The sequence below is a fragment of the Geospiza fortis genome, unplaced genomic scaffold (genome assembly GCF_000277835.1).
Source record: "Geospiza fortis unplaced genomic scaffold, GeoFor_1.0 scaffold346, whole genome shotgun sequence".
Classification (NCBI taxonomy): Eukaryota; Metazoa; Chordata; class Aves; order Passeriformes; family Thraupidae; genus Geospiza; species Geospiza fortis.
In genome coordinates this window covers 489943-508017 of record NW_005054361.1, presented here as the reverse complement: position 1 = coordinate 508017, position 18075 = coordinate 489943, and the positions used below count along the sequence as shown (strand labels likewise).

Genomic DNA, 18075 nt, shown 5'->3' with positions numbered 1-18075 from the left:
GTCACAACTTTTTCTAAGGACTTGTACAGATTCTGACCTATTTGCAAAACACTTCGCTGGACACTGAAATAATCTGATGAGGACTTGTACTTTGGTATCTAGCCTATAGTGATGTACAGCTGTGCTTTACACCTAGGGTATGTTTTATGTTCACTTTTTAAATCAACTCATCCTTCGTTTGCCATCATGTTTTAATTAAGCTTGCATGCAAAATTTTTGATAAGCTGATACCACTTACGGAAATGAAGTTAAAATTGCCCTTAAGTCTTGGCACTATAGTATATGATAATTAAGTGATCTTAGGCAAAACCGAAGCATACCTTTATTAAAAGGAGACAGGGTTAAGACTGAGAAACCAATGTAAACATTATCCAGATTAATGATTCAGATTAGAGACCACTCAACTAATGCTTTCTAAAGCAATTACAAACCGTGTTGGAATGAGAAAAAATTCAGGCTACCATGTTCTAGCAGTGACATGAAAAATGTGGTGGGACTTTGCTAAGTTGCTTTTCTATTAGTTCTGGAATGAAAACATTATATTATAGAAAAAGATTAGGGAGACCAGTTTCTTTTTAAAACTGGGCGTTTTTACATTAAAATATTTTTGTGGGCTGCCAAGCAGTCAGAGTAAGGTTGGAAACAAAGTGGTGAATAGGCAATGAAAACATATACTTTTCTTGCTGCCTACACAGTACATGGCACCATGGGTTAGTGTATTAGCCTTTCAGTTATAGGGGTCTTGTTCAAATAATATGTGGAATATATTTGTTTTGACAAGTATATTGGTACCTACTATCACCTCATCAATTATTTGAAGGTCAATAAAAGTAGTTGTAATGGAATATAGGGAAAAGCTCTTTACTTGTTAAACTCCTAAAAATTACCAGGAATAAGTCCAGACACAGAAGTCTCATGTTTTGCCCAACAATTACTCAAATTAACTGTTAATTGCTTTCTTGAGAGAATGGTTTGCAGTAGTGAAGATGTGTCCCTAAAAATATCCTTTCTATATTATATATAGAATATGTGTGTTGTCCATATATAGAGAAAATTACAACTTCTCCTTCTCTCACAATATCCCATTCTATAAAAATTCTATCCTCTATTCTCCCTAGCTGTGGAGAATAAAACCCAGGAATCTTCAGTAGTTGATTCCTGAAAATCCTAACTCCCAAGGCGAATCCTGAGTACTGGTAGTGTCCCAGCCAGTTTAGAGGGCTGTGCTTTATAATAATCTGACCCTTACTGGGAAGGAAACACCTTTCAAACAATGCTGCATTACCATGGAGCATAACTGCTTCCGTGCTTCCACTTTATATAGAACTTTTGTAGTACAATCAGAAGTTTAAAATATCATGGAAAGTTTAATTACAGCCACCCAAGACCTTACTTGATAGTATAATCATCTTGTAGCAAATTGACCAGCACATCAGTTTTGTAGTCATAAATGCCACTGATGCTTTCAAACACATTTCACAATGAATTTACATACAAAAAAAATCTGTGTACCTACTGAGATACTTTTCTCATCCTATGAAATCTAAGAACACACTGCTAATAAAATGTAAAGTTTATGTGTATATAAACTGAACTCTTAAAAAAATGAATTCTATATTACTTTATTGGGTTAACTTAAACCAAATGGGCTGATATTTTGCTTACTGAGCTTGTGGCATCAGATGTTTTTGAAGATGTTTTGAGAGGAATGGAAGGAAATAGAAATTCGGTTGTGGTAGTTAAATTTGTAACAAAGATTAAGGAAAAAGCTCTAAGAATACATTTAGTGCAGGTGTGAGTTTTCTTTCCTGCAGAGGAATTTGTGTGTCTCGAAGCGGTATCGGTTGAGTCGAGAACAGAAGATAGGGATAAAAGATCTCAGCACAATAGGGAAGAAACCTGCTTGATCCCCTGCCTATTTAAGTTAATTAGTTAATAGCATATTTTTCCTAAAGCTTTCTTCTGATTGGTTTTGAAATGTATGTAGAAGGGTCAGTATGAGGGGACCATTCAGCAAACAGGAATGTTAGAATGTTATATTGTGTTTAAATCTTTTAGAATCTGTAGAGTTTCAGTTACCTGAGACTGGTACATTCATTAGAAGTGTTACTTTATTGTTTGTTTGGGTTTTTTTCAGCTATGATGTGACATAAAAGAGAAATGTTTATTATGTATGCTTCACTGATCTAAAGGGAGAAAGTTTTCTTCTGACAAATGATTTAATAGTTTCCAGAAGTTACTAAGGAGAATATTAAAAACTAATGTAAAGCTTTTAAAATCCTCAGTAAGAGTTTAACTCATGTTTAAGGACAGTAAAAGTTTGGACAGACAATTCTGCGTACAAGGAAGGTCAATAAGAAGTGACAGAGGAGGGCATTTCCAGAGAACTGGGTAAAGCTGATATTCAAATAAAGCAGATGAAGACTGAGATTTGTGTAAGGGTATTGGCATGACATATATAATGAATAAAAATAATGGAATGGCTGAAATGGAATCCTATTAGAAAATTATTTAGAAGTATAATGTGACCAGTAATGGTTGATACAACTCTATGGAAAGATATGAGATTTTTATTTCTTTTCTTTTATTGTGTGTTTAGTTTAAACTATTTAAAATTAATTTCCTTCTTATTGAGCTTTATTGTGCCATGGTTAAGGAAAAAACGATATGTTCAGGATTGTTGTTATTCAGTATACTTTGTCTCCCATTTCTACTGTTTGTTCTGGATATTACTTTGCAAAATCACCACAAAAAGATAGGGAAAATTACAAGTACCTGAAAATAAATGAGAGGGGACAAAAACTATATTGCTTTTCAAAGACCTTTAGATGGGTTACAGAATCAGATAATGTTTTTTCTAAAATGTTTGTATGTCAGATATGAAGCATCATCATCAAAGCTCAAAGAAAAAAATATCTTGATGTCCTGTCATAAATAAGATATACTCCCAATTCATCCACTAATTATATCAAGTGACCGAAAAAATATTTTCATAGATTGATAATAAAGAAATAAATTGGGAAATACTCAGATGAATTTTGTTGTAAACTGGAAGATATTTGAAAAGAGAACAAGTAGTTATGCAGGGGTAAGGCTCTTTAATGGAGCGGCAGGTGAATTGAGAGGCTGATATCACATGGAGAAAAACAGATAAGATGAGCACTCACTAGAAAAGACTAAATGAAAGAGGGCAATTTTCAATTAGCAGGGATAATTACAGACAGAAGTACCCCTTGCCATTTTGAAAGGGTTTTTGTCCATCAGTACTTTGATAGTAACTCCTGATAGTGGTAGTGATCTTCGAATGTTGAAAATGGTAAATATTAAGTTTGAGAGAAAGATTTATTTTATTTAATAGACAGCTACTTATTCTTAAGTGCATTATTGCATCAAGGTTACTCTTTGCTTCAGTTTGTTTCACTTTTTCTGTTTCTGTGGATATTGTTATGACTGATAGCAGTTGAACATGTTTCCTCCACACACAGAAAACTCCTTTTTCAGAATATAATTATATATTAAGAATTATGCATATTTAATGTGTTTGTATATAATTATATATTAAGAATTATTATTATCTATTGAAAAACATGTTTTTCTAGCTTGCTTACATTCTGCACTTGATTTTTTCTGTGTGTAAAATCTCAGTTATACTGAAGTCAGTGACAAAGCTTTCTTTTCTGGTTTCATTAAAGTAGAGTCAATTTTATGTTTTATAATTGGTCAATATTTACTTTTTTAAAAACAGAATTACTATAGAACAACTGTGTAGCAAAAAAAATCTATGTTTTTACACTTGTTGACAAATGAAAAAGAGACTAATAAGTTTGACCTGCATATACCATATCTAATAAATTTATTTTGGTTAATTTTAAAGTGCTCAGATCATACTAGAAGAGCAGATTACAATGATGTTTATTCCCCCAAGTAAAGGCAACCAGATCAGTGAGATTTTCTGAAGCAACAACTTTCTAATAAACATTTAGGCTGCCTTCTGCATAACTTGGCTTGTAAGTATTGTGACACCCTAAGCTACCAGAGGTATGTGAGGTGTATTCTAAACTGTAGTTTTTCAGTCTTTCTTGCTAATGCTAATGTGTTTTATAGTATGGGTGTGTAGTTAGATCTACAATATTTGATACTGTGTTTTAAACCTGCTTGCTATGTGAATTCAGTGTATAGTTGTCTGTGATAAAACTTCAGGTTCAGACAAAAAATAACTATTTTACAGTGGTCTAAAAAAACCTTTCCTCTGTCACAAAATTCTGTTTACCTGTAGCTTTTTGTAATACTAGGAATAGCACAAAAAAAGGAAAATAATTGAGCCCCCAAAAAAATGAGACTTGTTTGCTTTGGGTATATGTTTATTGTTTTTCAGCTGTACTTTGACTTTTAAATAGAAGGATAGACTTATGTTGGAATGGTTTGTTTCAACGGGAAAAAATACTGATAACAGTTTTCAGGTAAAACTTTAGATCCTTATAGACAGAATTAATTAGATTTTGGGCTGTATAGATCATGAATCAAAACCCAAATGTACTAAAATATTCTTCTTAAGGGAACTAAAATGTTTGCGGTTAATTCCTCTGTGGACCACTTTTGTGGCTGCTTTTGCAGATTTAAAACATGTTACTTTTCAAAAGAAAGTGTTGGTAATTTTGTGTCTTTAATACTGTGCTGCTACATGGAAGGAAAAAGTTTTTGTGAATACTAGTATGTAATATGCTTTGAGCTTATTTCTATTCTCCTTTTTCAATTTTGATGTCATGTGAAGGTGTGACTCAGAATTCATGCCTTGGTGTGTGTGCACCTCGAGACACCTATTGTCCTTCGAGGGTATATTGAAGAGAAATGCATAAAGGAAGGGAGGGTAATTTCTGTAGTCATTTACAGGAGACTGATTGTCCCAGTCAAAAAGAAGCTGTGGAAAAAAGAACCTAACAATATTGTGGATAGTTTTGTGCTTGATCCTAAGGAATTATTGAGGAATGTCTCCAGTGTGCAGAACAGGAGGACTGGTAAGTGGTGTGATATAGTCTTTGCTCTATTCCCTTATTTTAAAAAGGCTTAGAGTAATGCCAAGTAACCTGACAGTCTTGGGGATACCTTTATTTTTCACTGCAGAAAAAAAGCGATGAAAGCGGCTTGCAGGATACCTTTCACAGAATATCCTGAGTTGGATCTATAAAGATCATCAAAATCCAACTCTTTTGAAGATGAATAATATTTTCAGAAACAAGTGACTAAGGGATGCAGGTTTTTAATGTATTTTTAAAGCGATTTCCTCTACCACGGCTTTATATGTGGGTAGTTCAGTCATTCTACTGAGATGTGGGATGCTAAGGGAAATAGTGGAAATAACTCCCAATGATAGTGAAATGCTCGCAATGCTTCTCAAGTAGAAGTAAAAAACTGTGTGCAGGAAATTAGGAATATCTAACCTACAAAATTGGTTACTATGTTTTTTAAATTGGTAGATTTAAAAAATTCAAACAAGATCCTTCAATGTTTAGTGCAGCATTAAGTTCCAAATGTTCCCTTGGATTCTGTATGTCAGATTTAATGAAACCTAAAAAATAATTCTCATCATGTGGAACTGACTGTTTTCTATATTTTGTTTTTGTTTTGGAGCATTGTGAACACTGGGGGAAAATGCCATTCATAAGCATATGTGTTGCAAAAACATTGATCTTAGTTTATCTCATTATCACTTAAGGGGTCATCACTAACTCACACCTATAAATGCAGTATTAACGGTAGCTGGTATTGTCAAAATTAAAATTTTTAATCTCTTCCAACCTTTTCAGGTGCTTTTAGGGAAGAAAAAAGCTAAGATCTTCTCCTCCTCCCTGCACTTTTAGGGATCCTTATGCAGTGCTGTGAAGCATGAGAATACATCTGCACTGAAATATTCAAACACAGCAACATCTTGATTACAATCTGTTGGTCGTTTGAATAAAGTTAAGGGAAAGACATTTATTGATAATGAATTGATTGTCTCTGATGAGATGAAATTGTCCATTTATTCTATTTCTCATACAGACTTCATGGCTAAGGGTCATCTATGGATATCCCTTGAAAAAGGTGGGAATGCTTTGCTATGATATATGTGGGTGAGATTCAAAAAAGCAGATTTCATCTAGGGAAGTTTGATTTTCTCTGTAGTCAATGGAGATAAAGAAGGGTCTTCTGGAGTCAAAGATATTGAAAGTTAGGTACTTTCTATTGTTAAAGAAAGGTAATGGTCTTTCCACTCTTCTACAAAGGAAATTAAGGGAAACTAGCCACCTCATCTTACAATTTGTCTTTGTGGATCTCACTCTGTTTTAAGCAGCTGTGGTCTTGTATTTTCTCCAAAAGAAAGAAAAAGTACATATCTTCCTGGTTCCTCGTAGTTTTTTTTGCACTGTGTGGGTAGCAGGCACTTCTTCCTCCAGTTCCTTTAACCATATGCTCTGCAATGGCGTTATATCCTTTGGGAAATTATTTTTGTTTTATATATTCCCTTAGGAATTTTCCATTTCCATTTAGTAAAGAACATTGTGTTTGGTTCATATTCTCATTGTACAGTGGGTTCTCTACAGTTGTTCTTTCCACAGGAATGGTGCTCAGTAATTCTCTCCAGTCCCATCATTTAACAACCTGCAAGCTGTGTGCTTCCTTACGTGATCAATTGAGCTCAGGAAGTTTGTTCTACGCCTCATGTGAGGTTTTATCTATTTTTATGTATTTTCACCATTAACTTTTGACAAGTGGCTTAGCATCACTTTAGAGGGAATTGCTTACGTGGAACCTGTCAATGCAGTCTGATTCCAGCTGTGTGGACCTGCAGTATAACTCTCAAATGCCATCTTTCTTTATGGACTCCTAACCAGATTCCAAGGCATCTGTTGGAAACAGTGGAAGCAGGCACTGGAGGTGGTCCTAGAAAAGATATGAATATGGACTATTCATGAATATGAGTGAAGTAGACAAATGTTTTTCCTTAAGTTCCTATCATTTTATCCATGTTGAATTTTGCCCTCATCCATAACAAATACTTCTTTCCCTCCACCTCTCCTGCCCTGACAGATGCTGAAGGAAGAGACCATTGCTACCCTTTTAGAGGATGAAATTGTATAACTTAGGTCATGTTTCTGAGCTCCACCAACTGAAAACATCAAAGTGAATTTGTTCTGATATTTGGCCAACTTATTTAGTCATCCCTCTAGACAAAACGTTTATCTGGATTTTTGGTCTGCAGTGTGGCTAGAGTGTACGCTACCCAGATGTGTTTTCCTAACTTTGATGCAATAGAATAAAGGAAACATAAATACCCTTTTGAATACATCTTGTTATGGCCAGTAATAGTTGAAACTAAGTTAAAACTATTAGATTTGACTGAACTGGGGCATGAACTTCAGCTGTATTACATCAGGGGAACAAGAAAAGTTTTTAAATTAAGTTTTTGGTTTTTTTTTAAAGGAAAATCTTTTCTTATCAGAAAGCCTATCTCAGCCAAAATCAGTAACAGCATTTGTTACTAATTTAGTGGGGTGTGTTTGCATGTGATTATATATTAGTGTTGAAAAGTGAGCTCTTTCCTGTTCTACATAATTGAGTGGATATGCAGTAGAATTATCCTTAAACTTCTGCTCAGACAATGAGGAGATTTTTCTACATTTAAACCAGAGAAAGTTACTAGGTTAATTATCATATATCAGACACTGAATTGTACTTGACACTTGCTATCTCTACCCTATGCTTCCCTACCTCTAGCAGCCTCACTGGGAATCTAAGTCTTAGCAGGACTTAAAAATTTTAAAACTGTACATCTTGTCCCATCTCCTCCATAAGCTCAGCTGCTTGTTAGAATAAAGGAGAAGTTGAGAAACCAGATGTTTACATAGAAGGTTGTTATCTAAATGCATTAAGGCTTGTACATTTGATGATGTCAAAATTTTCCTTCATGGATAAAATGGCTTTCTTCTAGAAAGCAATGGTGAATTGTGAATCTTTTTGAGTGTGACTCCAAAGACTTTTAAAAAGTGAGAGATTCTTCCCCTTAACTCCAGGTGGCCTGAACTGTTTTGCTTTTCTGTCAGTGTGCTAGGGTAATAGCTAGTGAGCCTAGGTCAAAAATGAGTAAGTTTGCCGCACAGCTCTTTTTTTGATAGAGAATTGGGGCTAAGCATACTGGGAAGTGTTTCATTATACTGTTTACTAGCTTTTCCATACTTCCATATTTTCATTCATTTTAAGGAGAAAACAACAATGAAGGATATGAGTGGAGCTTGTAGTTGTCTTACTGCAAGTAGGTAAAAAGTCATATTTCCAAAAACATGAGTGAAGGACTTTTGCCATTACTGCCAATTGTGAATTGTTTTTTGTGACATAACTGCATCAATAAATACTGTATTTTGAAATGAAAGTCAGAAAGCCATATAGCTGAAGCTATATGCAGGAGTGCAGCAGGAGAATGGCACAGAATATTATGCTGAATAGTAAAGTCTTACTCCTGTGAGTATGTATGTGCATATATAATGGCACACTTACTTTTTGAAACTATCCCATGGCCTCTGGTGAGACATGCTTACTTCATTAGAATAATCCTCAGTTAAATGATTTTTACACTCTAAAATAATCAATTGTTTTGTGGCTCATCTTATTTTGAACATAAAATGAAACAGCTTTTGGAATGAATATTTTTCACTTTGTTTATTTTAATTTATTTTTAAATTTGTTATTATTTCTGCCTAAGTTCTAAATCTTAGGTTTAAGTGGCAGAATGCACTGCCTAAGTTTATTGTGTGGCTAAGGCAGGTGTGCAGGTAAAGAAAACTGCACCTGGTTGTGTACCTGTAGGCTTTGTGCTTGTGAATTAGCAGGGTATTTCAGGTGGGAATTTTCTTAATTCTTCACTTTGAGAGAAGAGAGTTAGAAGGTGCAGATCCAGGTGTCCAGAAGAATGAGTATCATTGGCCATTATCTGCAGCACAACTAATTTGGTGACCTAAAAATATATGTTCTTTTCATTAACACCTGAAGATTTGCTGTTGAACACACTGTAATGTTACTTCAGGTGGTGGTTTTTTTTTTTTTTTTTGTTCTCTTTCTGTAGATCAAGTGTTTCAGACAGGGATATGATAAGCTCCTTGCTGCTTCTCATTATTAGGTTAAGACTGCCTGCTGTGTGACTTGGCAGTAAGATATTTTTGGTCTTTCAATACTTGTCTTGCCCCCAGAAAATGAAAATACCCTACTAAAAATAATCATACCTGTATGGCAGTACCTGTTGACTTGGAAGTTTGATGTTACATGAAGTAGGATGCAGTTCATAAAGGGTTTTTTGCTGGGTATTGTGGTGAAGCAAGTATTAATGTGGTCTGTGCTGTACTTCATCTGTGGAGAAACACAAGAGTTTTCTTTGTCTGAAATTTATTGTTGTAGCACCTTGTATGAACAATAAATTTTTGCTTTCCTAAATGATGCCATGATATTTTTGAAACTTTTTTTTTCCTCCTAGTAAATGCAGTAAGACTAGAACTTAAATCTCTGCTTAGTTTTCTTAAAAGTTAGTAGATTGTGGTTTTTGACTGAGTTTTACAAAACCTGTATTTCATCGTGATGTTCCTATGTTTGGAAATGGTTATGTCTCTTCCTGTAAAGAAAGAATAGAAGACATTATGGAAAACTTGTAATTCAAAGACAAAGTATTCAAGCAAGCAATTAATGTATGATGACCTTTGCACTTTGACTTGGGAAGCTTGTTTTATTTCTAAATGTACTGTCATGTGTTCTCAGGATTTTACTAATAACAGAGAAAGTCTATAAGTGTATCAAAAAAGAAAAGTAATTTTAATGAGAGAGGTCCTGAAATGCTAAGTCTGAGCTTCTAATTAGCCTGCCATCCCTTTTCTTTGGTTTCTATGTTTGGAATTTGTTTCCAGAATGTATAGTTTTAATTTAATCATTCTTAGCCTTACTTTTACTCTTAGGCACTGTATTAGTCAACCACAATGTTTTTTAATTACTTAAAATTATGTACTAGCTCCACCTGAATGAGGAGTTCTGGAAATTTCTTCAGTTAATTCAGTATAAAGCAGAAGTGCCAAAATTGCAAGTGGGATTGGTAGTGGCTTGGAATTCAGGTTAGAACTTTTCTATCTTCAGCTGGCTTGCTGATTTGTTTGATGTTGATACTTTTATTGTTAAAGGTCTCAGAATAGAATTTGGTGGAATAGCTTTGTGTTCATTTATACAGTGGGGAAATATCTATATTATGTATTACTTGGATTTGTTCTTATTGCTCTTTTCAAGATGTATTTGTCAACATGTTTTTGTTTTTCATTATTACAATAAGATATAGATATGAACCGAAGCTGTTCTAGGACCTGTTTTACAGTGTACTTCCTGGGAAGCAATAATTTGTGGATTTATTCTAGATTTCTAAAACTACTCTCATCACGTGATATCTAACATGCTGCAAATGCTTTTTCCCCCCACTAGGTGCATATGACTGATAACAGTGAGAGTAGTGGTCTTTGACAGGATGAAATCCTGCCTTTACTGAATGGATGCAGTACTCCCACTGGGGTAAATGAATCCTTAATTTGACCCATTGAGCTTCATTCTACATTAATTTTTGCAGAAGTACAGTCTGATATGTTTGTCTTGATTTCTTGGCCATTCATAATTTAATTGTTCTGATAGGCAATTAAAACTTTTCAGGTTGGGTCTCCTGGTTTTTCAACTGTTTGTTTAGGTACAAAGCTTATTTAAACACACAGTTGAAACATTCAACTTCAACTGTTCAATTTTTTTTCTTTTATTGTAAAGTTTTTTTTTTCGTCATTACATAATGCCATGTATTTGGTGACACAGACCAAGCTCTCCACCTCTCTGTCTCCATTTAGCTCATGTTTGGCTGTATTTTATATACATTGCTGCCAATTCAACCACAGCTTCACAATGAAACTCTGTCTTCAACATTCATTGACTATCACAGATTCTGTGACATATCTGTGTGCTATTTAGCACATCTCTTTGCCTAAATAGAACTTTTGTTTTGAAGGGTTAAGTAAAGGATTCATTGTAACTCACTGTGTTCTTGGGTTTTATGTAATTTGTAACAGATGTTGCTTCACTTGGATAAGCTACTAATTTTATAACTCCACTTTTAAATTTGGATTTCATGATGTAGAACTTATTTTTAAATGCATTGCAAAGTACCATATATATTTTGGAACATGTTTGTAGCATAATTCCAAGAATTTTTCCCCGCCATCTTGGTATTTAACAGTTGTACCAAATAAGAATTTGTTACTTTTACTCACTCTCGCGATTTCTCACATGCAAAACTGCTTGCAATATTTACCTGTGTGTAGGCCATTGAGAGGAGGTGTCAGGTATTTAAATAATCATCGTTGTATTGTTGGTATTGACCATATTAACTCATCTGGTGTCTCAAAATTGGTAAATTCTTAAACACAAAAAGCCAAAAATATAGGAAAAAAGAGACAAATAGGGAAGTATAGTAAACAAATTAAAATAATCTTAACTGTAATCCTTACTGCAGATGGGACATCAGAGACAAAAGGAATTCCTCATTTCTGTTCTCATGGCTTTACACAAGGAAGCTCAGTCAAGGATGGGCAGCCATATAAGGCACTAAGATGGTTTAAATAAGCAGTAAACTGGCAACAATGATGGGAACAAGCAGGTTTTGCCACTACATTAGTGTTGCTAAGACAGAAAAAAATTTAAATTGATTTATGCACAGGAAGAGCTACATGTTAAGGATCAAAGAAATATTAATTTCTTACGTTAATTAGAATGTACTAATTTAAAGTAGAGCTAACCAGGTGGTCTTCATTCTTGGATTTTACTGGGAAGGTTGTTTATATACTTAGGACAGACAAAATAGAAAATTCCTATGGAACAGGGTGACATTGATCTATCAGGGTTTTAAGTTCGGTTTAAATGTATTGGTAATCAAGTACTTTTGCATAATGCACTCAGGTGTCTGGGGTTCTAAACCCACTAAATATTTTGCAGTAATTTTCAAAAATAATTCTATTCGGACTATAATAGTTTAGATAAAAGCTGGAGAGAGAGACTTCTGAAGAAGAAGCCTATTTTCTTAATGAGTATTCTAAAGAGGAAAAATTAAGCTGGAGATATTTTTTTCCTTTTGAACTGACCATATTTATACTACTATGCTGGTGTATAGCTGAAATTATATTTACTTATCCCCAAAGATTTTCTTATTGACATCATTGTCACTAGTTCTTAAAATGAAAGAATTAAAATAAATGATGCAGCATGATTCTCTGTGGCAATAATCCACTCCCACTTTGGTTTTGTGTAAGACACAGCTTTGATACTTGTGAAGTTGCAAAAGAGGGTTCTGGATGTAAACCGTACATGCGTTTAGCTCTTGTAAGTGCTGTCATCAAAATGTGCAGCCTTTGTTATGCTTGTAGATGGTATTGCTTTGTGGTAAAATCCAATTTAGAAAGGTGCAGTAGAGCTGTTAGTGATAATTCTGTCTTGGAAGCAACAGAAGAAAACAAAACCACACAGCTTCCCTGACAGCCCTCAGTATTTTCTTAATCTAACTCTTGTTTTCAGAGGCAGAGACTGCTATAGTAATTACTTGTGTTAATTTCATGTTCATCAAGTGAGGCAGTAGGTTTTCAGGAGGTAGCTGTGTGCATCCAGATAAAGCATAGCTCATCATGCTGCAATGTCTTTTGTCTCTGCTGTTTTCTCTCATCAAGGCCATGTTGAGCTTCACTTGAAAGTCGAGTATTTGGCATCTGGTGAATTGAAGCTTTGTTGTCATCGTGGTGGTCCTGTGCCACAATTTAAAGAGCTGCAGTCATGGTTAGCACAAGCTGAGACATTCTCATAAGGGTCAGATAATTGTGGCCTGGGGTACTTAATCCCAACGTGCGCTCTCACGTCACCACTGCCACGCTGTGGGAATGCCATGGCGTTTAGAAGTGCTCCCCTGTGACGGGGATGTGCTTATTCTTCCTGGTGACGGAGCGCTCGATAAAGATCGCCCTCTGACATGGATATCTCTACCTGCATTCCATAAAGCTTCAGTCACCTGTCAAAAGCTTTGTGCACAATGGTTGTTGAGTGAGATGGTCTGCACAGGGAATCAGGCTGCTACTCACTACTTCTCTATCTTGGAAACTACTTTGAGACTTGCCTATTTAAAAAACCAAAAAGTTTACTCCTAGAGTAAGGGTATTAAGAATTTTATATATTGAGGTAAAAAAAGGGGCTTGTAAGAAAAAACATATTTGACTTCAAATGCTTGAAGTCAAACACATCCTATGTGAATTAAGATATGTGATGTAGACTTCTTAAAACTACGCACAAAAAATTTTTAGACCTTGTTTTGGGTTTGGCAACTGAGTTGTATTTCCTTCTCTAAAACTGGGAAAGGAGCGAGACTAGTAGTAAATGTCCTGTGTCAACAGCAATGAAGAAGCCATAATTAGCATTTCTCAAGTCTCCAATTCTTCCTGCTTTATATTCATTAACATCCTGCTTTATGAAGATCTAATTCTGCTTAAAAATAATTGAAAGGGGTTAGATCAATTAACTTTCTTGCAATAAATTATTTTGTAAAAACAATTGCCAGAAGAGACCTGTGAGCTTTATCACCCATGTGTTCATTTTAGAATAGTTAAATTTCCGATGTTTCCTTTCATATTGTAAAAAATTTTCATACAGGAGTTACTCCTAAGTGCTATAGATGACATGCAAAAAGATTCTCTATTCCTTAAATGCCAAAATTCTTTTTCTTCATGCTTCATTTCTGCTAAAAATAAAGTTAGTTCAAAATTCTGGGCTGAACCCAATGTATTAGAACTAGATGACAGTAAGACTAGTTGGCTATTTTTTTTTACCAGTTGTGAATAGCTGTTTTTTTTCCTTCTTCTGTTTAAACAAACAAAACAAAACAAAACAAACAAACAAAAACCCACAAACAAACAAAACAAAACAAAAACCAAAAAAACCAAACCAGATTATTTGTCACTTTTTCCTGTTCTCCATTTTAGGATATGGCATAAAATCTGGAAGGGTTTTCAGTCCCAATGGTGTTAGGGACTCCAAGAAAATATGCTACCAACACAAGGGAAGCTCCCTGGAACTTCACATTCATTTCTTGCCCTTTATTTTTTCAAAGTTTTCTTCAACTTCCTATCCAACTAAGAAGAAAGTGTTTTGTATTTTTGGAATTGTATTTGTATTTTTTTTATATTATTAGAAGAAGCCTGGGAGAGTAATTGTTATGATCCATTTTTGCCTCAAGGAATTTGTCTGCATGTACAAGAGTGGGCTATGTTGCAAGCCTTTTTCAAAGGGCATAACTAATTTTGAAGTTATTGCTGGATGTTAAACAATGACCTAAAAATATCTTACATTACCACTAATGATGGAGAACTCTGACTGGCTTTAAAACTTGCATCAGCATTAGTTTACAGTTTTCACATGCTTGACATCTTACAAGACCTACTTAGCAATGAAATAAGCATGGAGAGACATCTTTCTGCTTAAACTCTTAAGGCTGAAAACATTAAGAAATGTTCTGTACTTGAAAATTACTGAAGTCAAATCCTTGTAATAGTGTTGGGCTATGAAGTTCGCAAGACTATAAAAAAAATCTGGATTTCAGCTCTACCATTGCAAGTGAGAATATGAAATGTAGTAAAAATGTTAAACATGATCTTTGCTTAAAGAGTAATTACTTCTTTTTTTACAGTATGCTTTCATAATAACTTAACTGGCCTTTACTTTTCTGTAGTTACATGTATTGAAACAGAGTAGGGGTCTGTTCAGAAAAAAAAATAAAATAATAGAAATCAAAAACAAGTTTTGATCAGTTATAAAAATATATGTTCAATATTGTAGACCACACTATTTCAGTATCTCTTAAATATTTTCTGCTTTATCAGATACTTTCCTTTCATTCATAAATTTTAGAAAGATAATTTGAAAAACATATTTTTAGTTTTCTTTGTTTGAAAGCTTTGTGATATTGAAGAAGGAGGAAAAAAAATGTTAAGTAGACAATGATAGGTCTTATGCATTATAGATGGACTTTTTACTTCATAGTTTCCAGTTGGTCTAAAATCTTTATATGTAAGCTACATTTGAGACTGTCGGTTGCAATGTATTTTCCTACCTATCCTATGAAAAAGTGACACAGGGATAGATTTTCTTTTTTAATAAGGTTTTATATCTGTTTAGAAAGATGATAAAATAGATATTAAACAGATTGAACAGCTACTCTGGGAACTGAAAATAAAATCGGGAAATAATGGAGAAATCATGACTGAGTCTGAAGAGACTAGGATCTCAGATTGCAAAGGGTAAAGATCCTTCATGTTCCTCAAATATTACAAAATATAAATAGAGATGTTCAGGCAAAAATAAAATTATTAAAAATATTGATGTCATGTTGTTAAAACTTACTCATTCCTAAATTCCTCAAGTGTTTGAATGAAGAGCTCCAGAATACTTCTAAAATTTGTATCTTGTGTCCTGGGAAATTTTTAGAGTAATTTTACTCCATGAGAAAAGATTTTTTCCCCCTCCTGTCAAGTATTTACTGTGTAACCATGTATTGTCAAGGAATCTTTAGTCTTGAGGCTTTTTAAAATTTACTGTGTTTGTGTGTGCCTATGTTATAGTGTGGTAATTCATATTGTATTGTCCTTTGTCCTGGATATTCCAGATCTCAGAAAGCTATATTGGGTCGCTTCATCTGTTAACAGAGTAATTAGGGCCTAGAAGTGTTTTTTTCCCCTTCCTTGTTTTTTTTTGCAAGTGTAAAGTAGAACTTGTATATATGCAGTTATCTGAAGATGTAATTACTATGTTTTAGTGACCTGCAATGCTTAAAGACTGCACTTCTCCTTTAGAAACTTAGGTCTACCACTTTTATAACATTTGCCTAATATTATTGTGCATGAGAACTGTAGAATTTTGTGCCAAAGAAGAACTTCTAATAGTTGTTCTTCTTAAGTGTTTTTATGAAACTGCTTTCAAAATAGGTTATGGACTTGGTACATCTGGTGTTGTTTGGAAGTACTGGGATATATTTGTTTTACATCGAGAGCCTGTGAAAAGGTGAGCATCTCCTTTGTTCATGTTTATAAAATAGGAAGAAAACCTATCCTAAAATGAAGGCTCCATAAGGTAAAAGGCCACATTAGTTACTTCTCTTTATGCTGTTTGTGTTTCTGAAGTACATAGGAGAGTGTCAGCTGAAATACAGCACAGAGTGAAAAATCACCTGGGAATTTATGAATGACTCCAGAAAGTAGCCTTTGCTGTGTAAGTGGGGTTCACGTAGTTGTCACACAAGGGTAACTGTGTTTGCTTAGATCTTCAACAAAATAATGTTGTCTGAGCATTATCCATGGTAGGGTACAGGTAGCTTGCCAGGAATTCTGAATTGTACTATCCCAATCAGTGATGACTTTGGAGGAAGCATACCAGTGAATGAGCACACCTCATTAGCATATTAAATTCATCTCCATTCATTGTTCTTCCCAAATTATCAGTTGTATATTGGACAGGAAAAGAAATTATATATTTGAAGGGCTCTGTTAGACTGAGGAAGATTTTACTGTTGTTCCTTGTCTCAGAAAGATGAAGATGTACAATGCATAAAATTACTGGTTACATGGGTCAGAGACAGCTGGCGTAGGTTGCTACGTAGGGCGCTGCTTGTAGGGTGGCTTTGTCACCCACAACTCTTGGAAAGTGACTGTGATATGGAACTTCACCTTTTGTAGAACGTGAAGTGTGGAAAGCTTCAAGGCTTTGGTCAGAGCAAACTGAATGCCAGCACAGATGCCTCAGGTGACATGTTGGTGATGTCATTACTGTTCTCTGACCAAAGTTTGTTGTGTTGGTTTTCACTGCTTGGGATTAATTTCTTTGTTCTCCTTCACATGGTTAGCTGGGGTTTTTTGTTTGTCTGTTTTGTTACTTGCTCTGATTTATGTAGTGTTTGGACTCATGGGTGTCCTGTGGGTTTTCTGCTTTATTTGGAAAGATTACATTTTAAAATCTAAAACAAAAGCTATCAACACATTTTGTTTGAAATGTTTCATATTTATAGTTCCCTAAAATTCTGTTTTCTTTATCTTCCCAGTCACATGGGAGCTTGGAGGGAACACACATACATCTCTAATGCCAGCATTGCAGATTAAAAATAGTTTTCCTCCACCAAATGCTAACAGCTGGTTGGCTGTCTTTCCCTGCTGAAGATGCATCATATAGTATTTTCATTTTCCTGCTGTTGCCAAAATGTTAATGGATCAGGCTCTGCAAGTTGCACTTTGTAAATTCTGCTGTAATACTAATTACACTTAAATGCATTTCTATGAGGCTTTTCACAACTCCAGTCAAGCACCTATTACCCTGTCTTGCAAATAAATAAACAGAAAGTGGTTGAGAGAGGTGCTTTGTGTTGATTTAAATAACAATCAGATAATCAACGCTTCTGTAAACCAAGCGTTGTTTGGGTAGCATGGAGATATAATGACACTCCTGAGAACAGGTCTTTTAAGTTGTGCTCCCCCAGGATGAATCCCTAACCTTTGTACCTTTCCTTTACTTGAAGTACTCCAGTACAAATACTGTGGAAAGTCTCTTGTCATGCTGAAGTTACAGCAATTGCCTATTGAAATGATTTCTGAACTGAGTATTATATAATAGGTTTTCTGGTTTTCCTCATCTTGAAGTACTCAGCAAAACTCTTACCGTATTAGAAGAAGTGAATCTGTTAGTTTTATTTTATTTTGAAAATTCTTTCATAATGTCTGGGACTTAAAGTGATATTGCCTTCATATACATGATCCATAAAGTTTACATTTTGGCGTAAGCACTGAAGGAACTAGGGCAAAACATGGAAAGACATGAGAGTTAATAAAATAACAGATGGCAGCTGTATTCCAACGGAAATAATTATCTGCTGCCTTTTTAATAGCATAAAATCAATGTGTTGTTTTTGATTAATACAGTAGGTTTATTGGTCATATGGAGATTAGTGTGTGATATAAA

General features: G+C 34.6%; 1 protein-coding gene across 1 annotated transcript in view; it reads left to right on the top strand.

The window, feature by feature from the left end:
- The window catches only part of BBS9 (Bardet-Biedl syndrome 9), a 288972-nt gene that overhangs the window by 109576 nt on the left and 161321 nt on the right, over nt 1–18075 (top strand). The gene's annotated exons all lie outside the window — the stretch shown is intronic.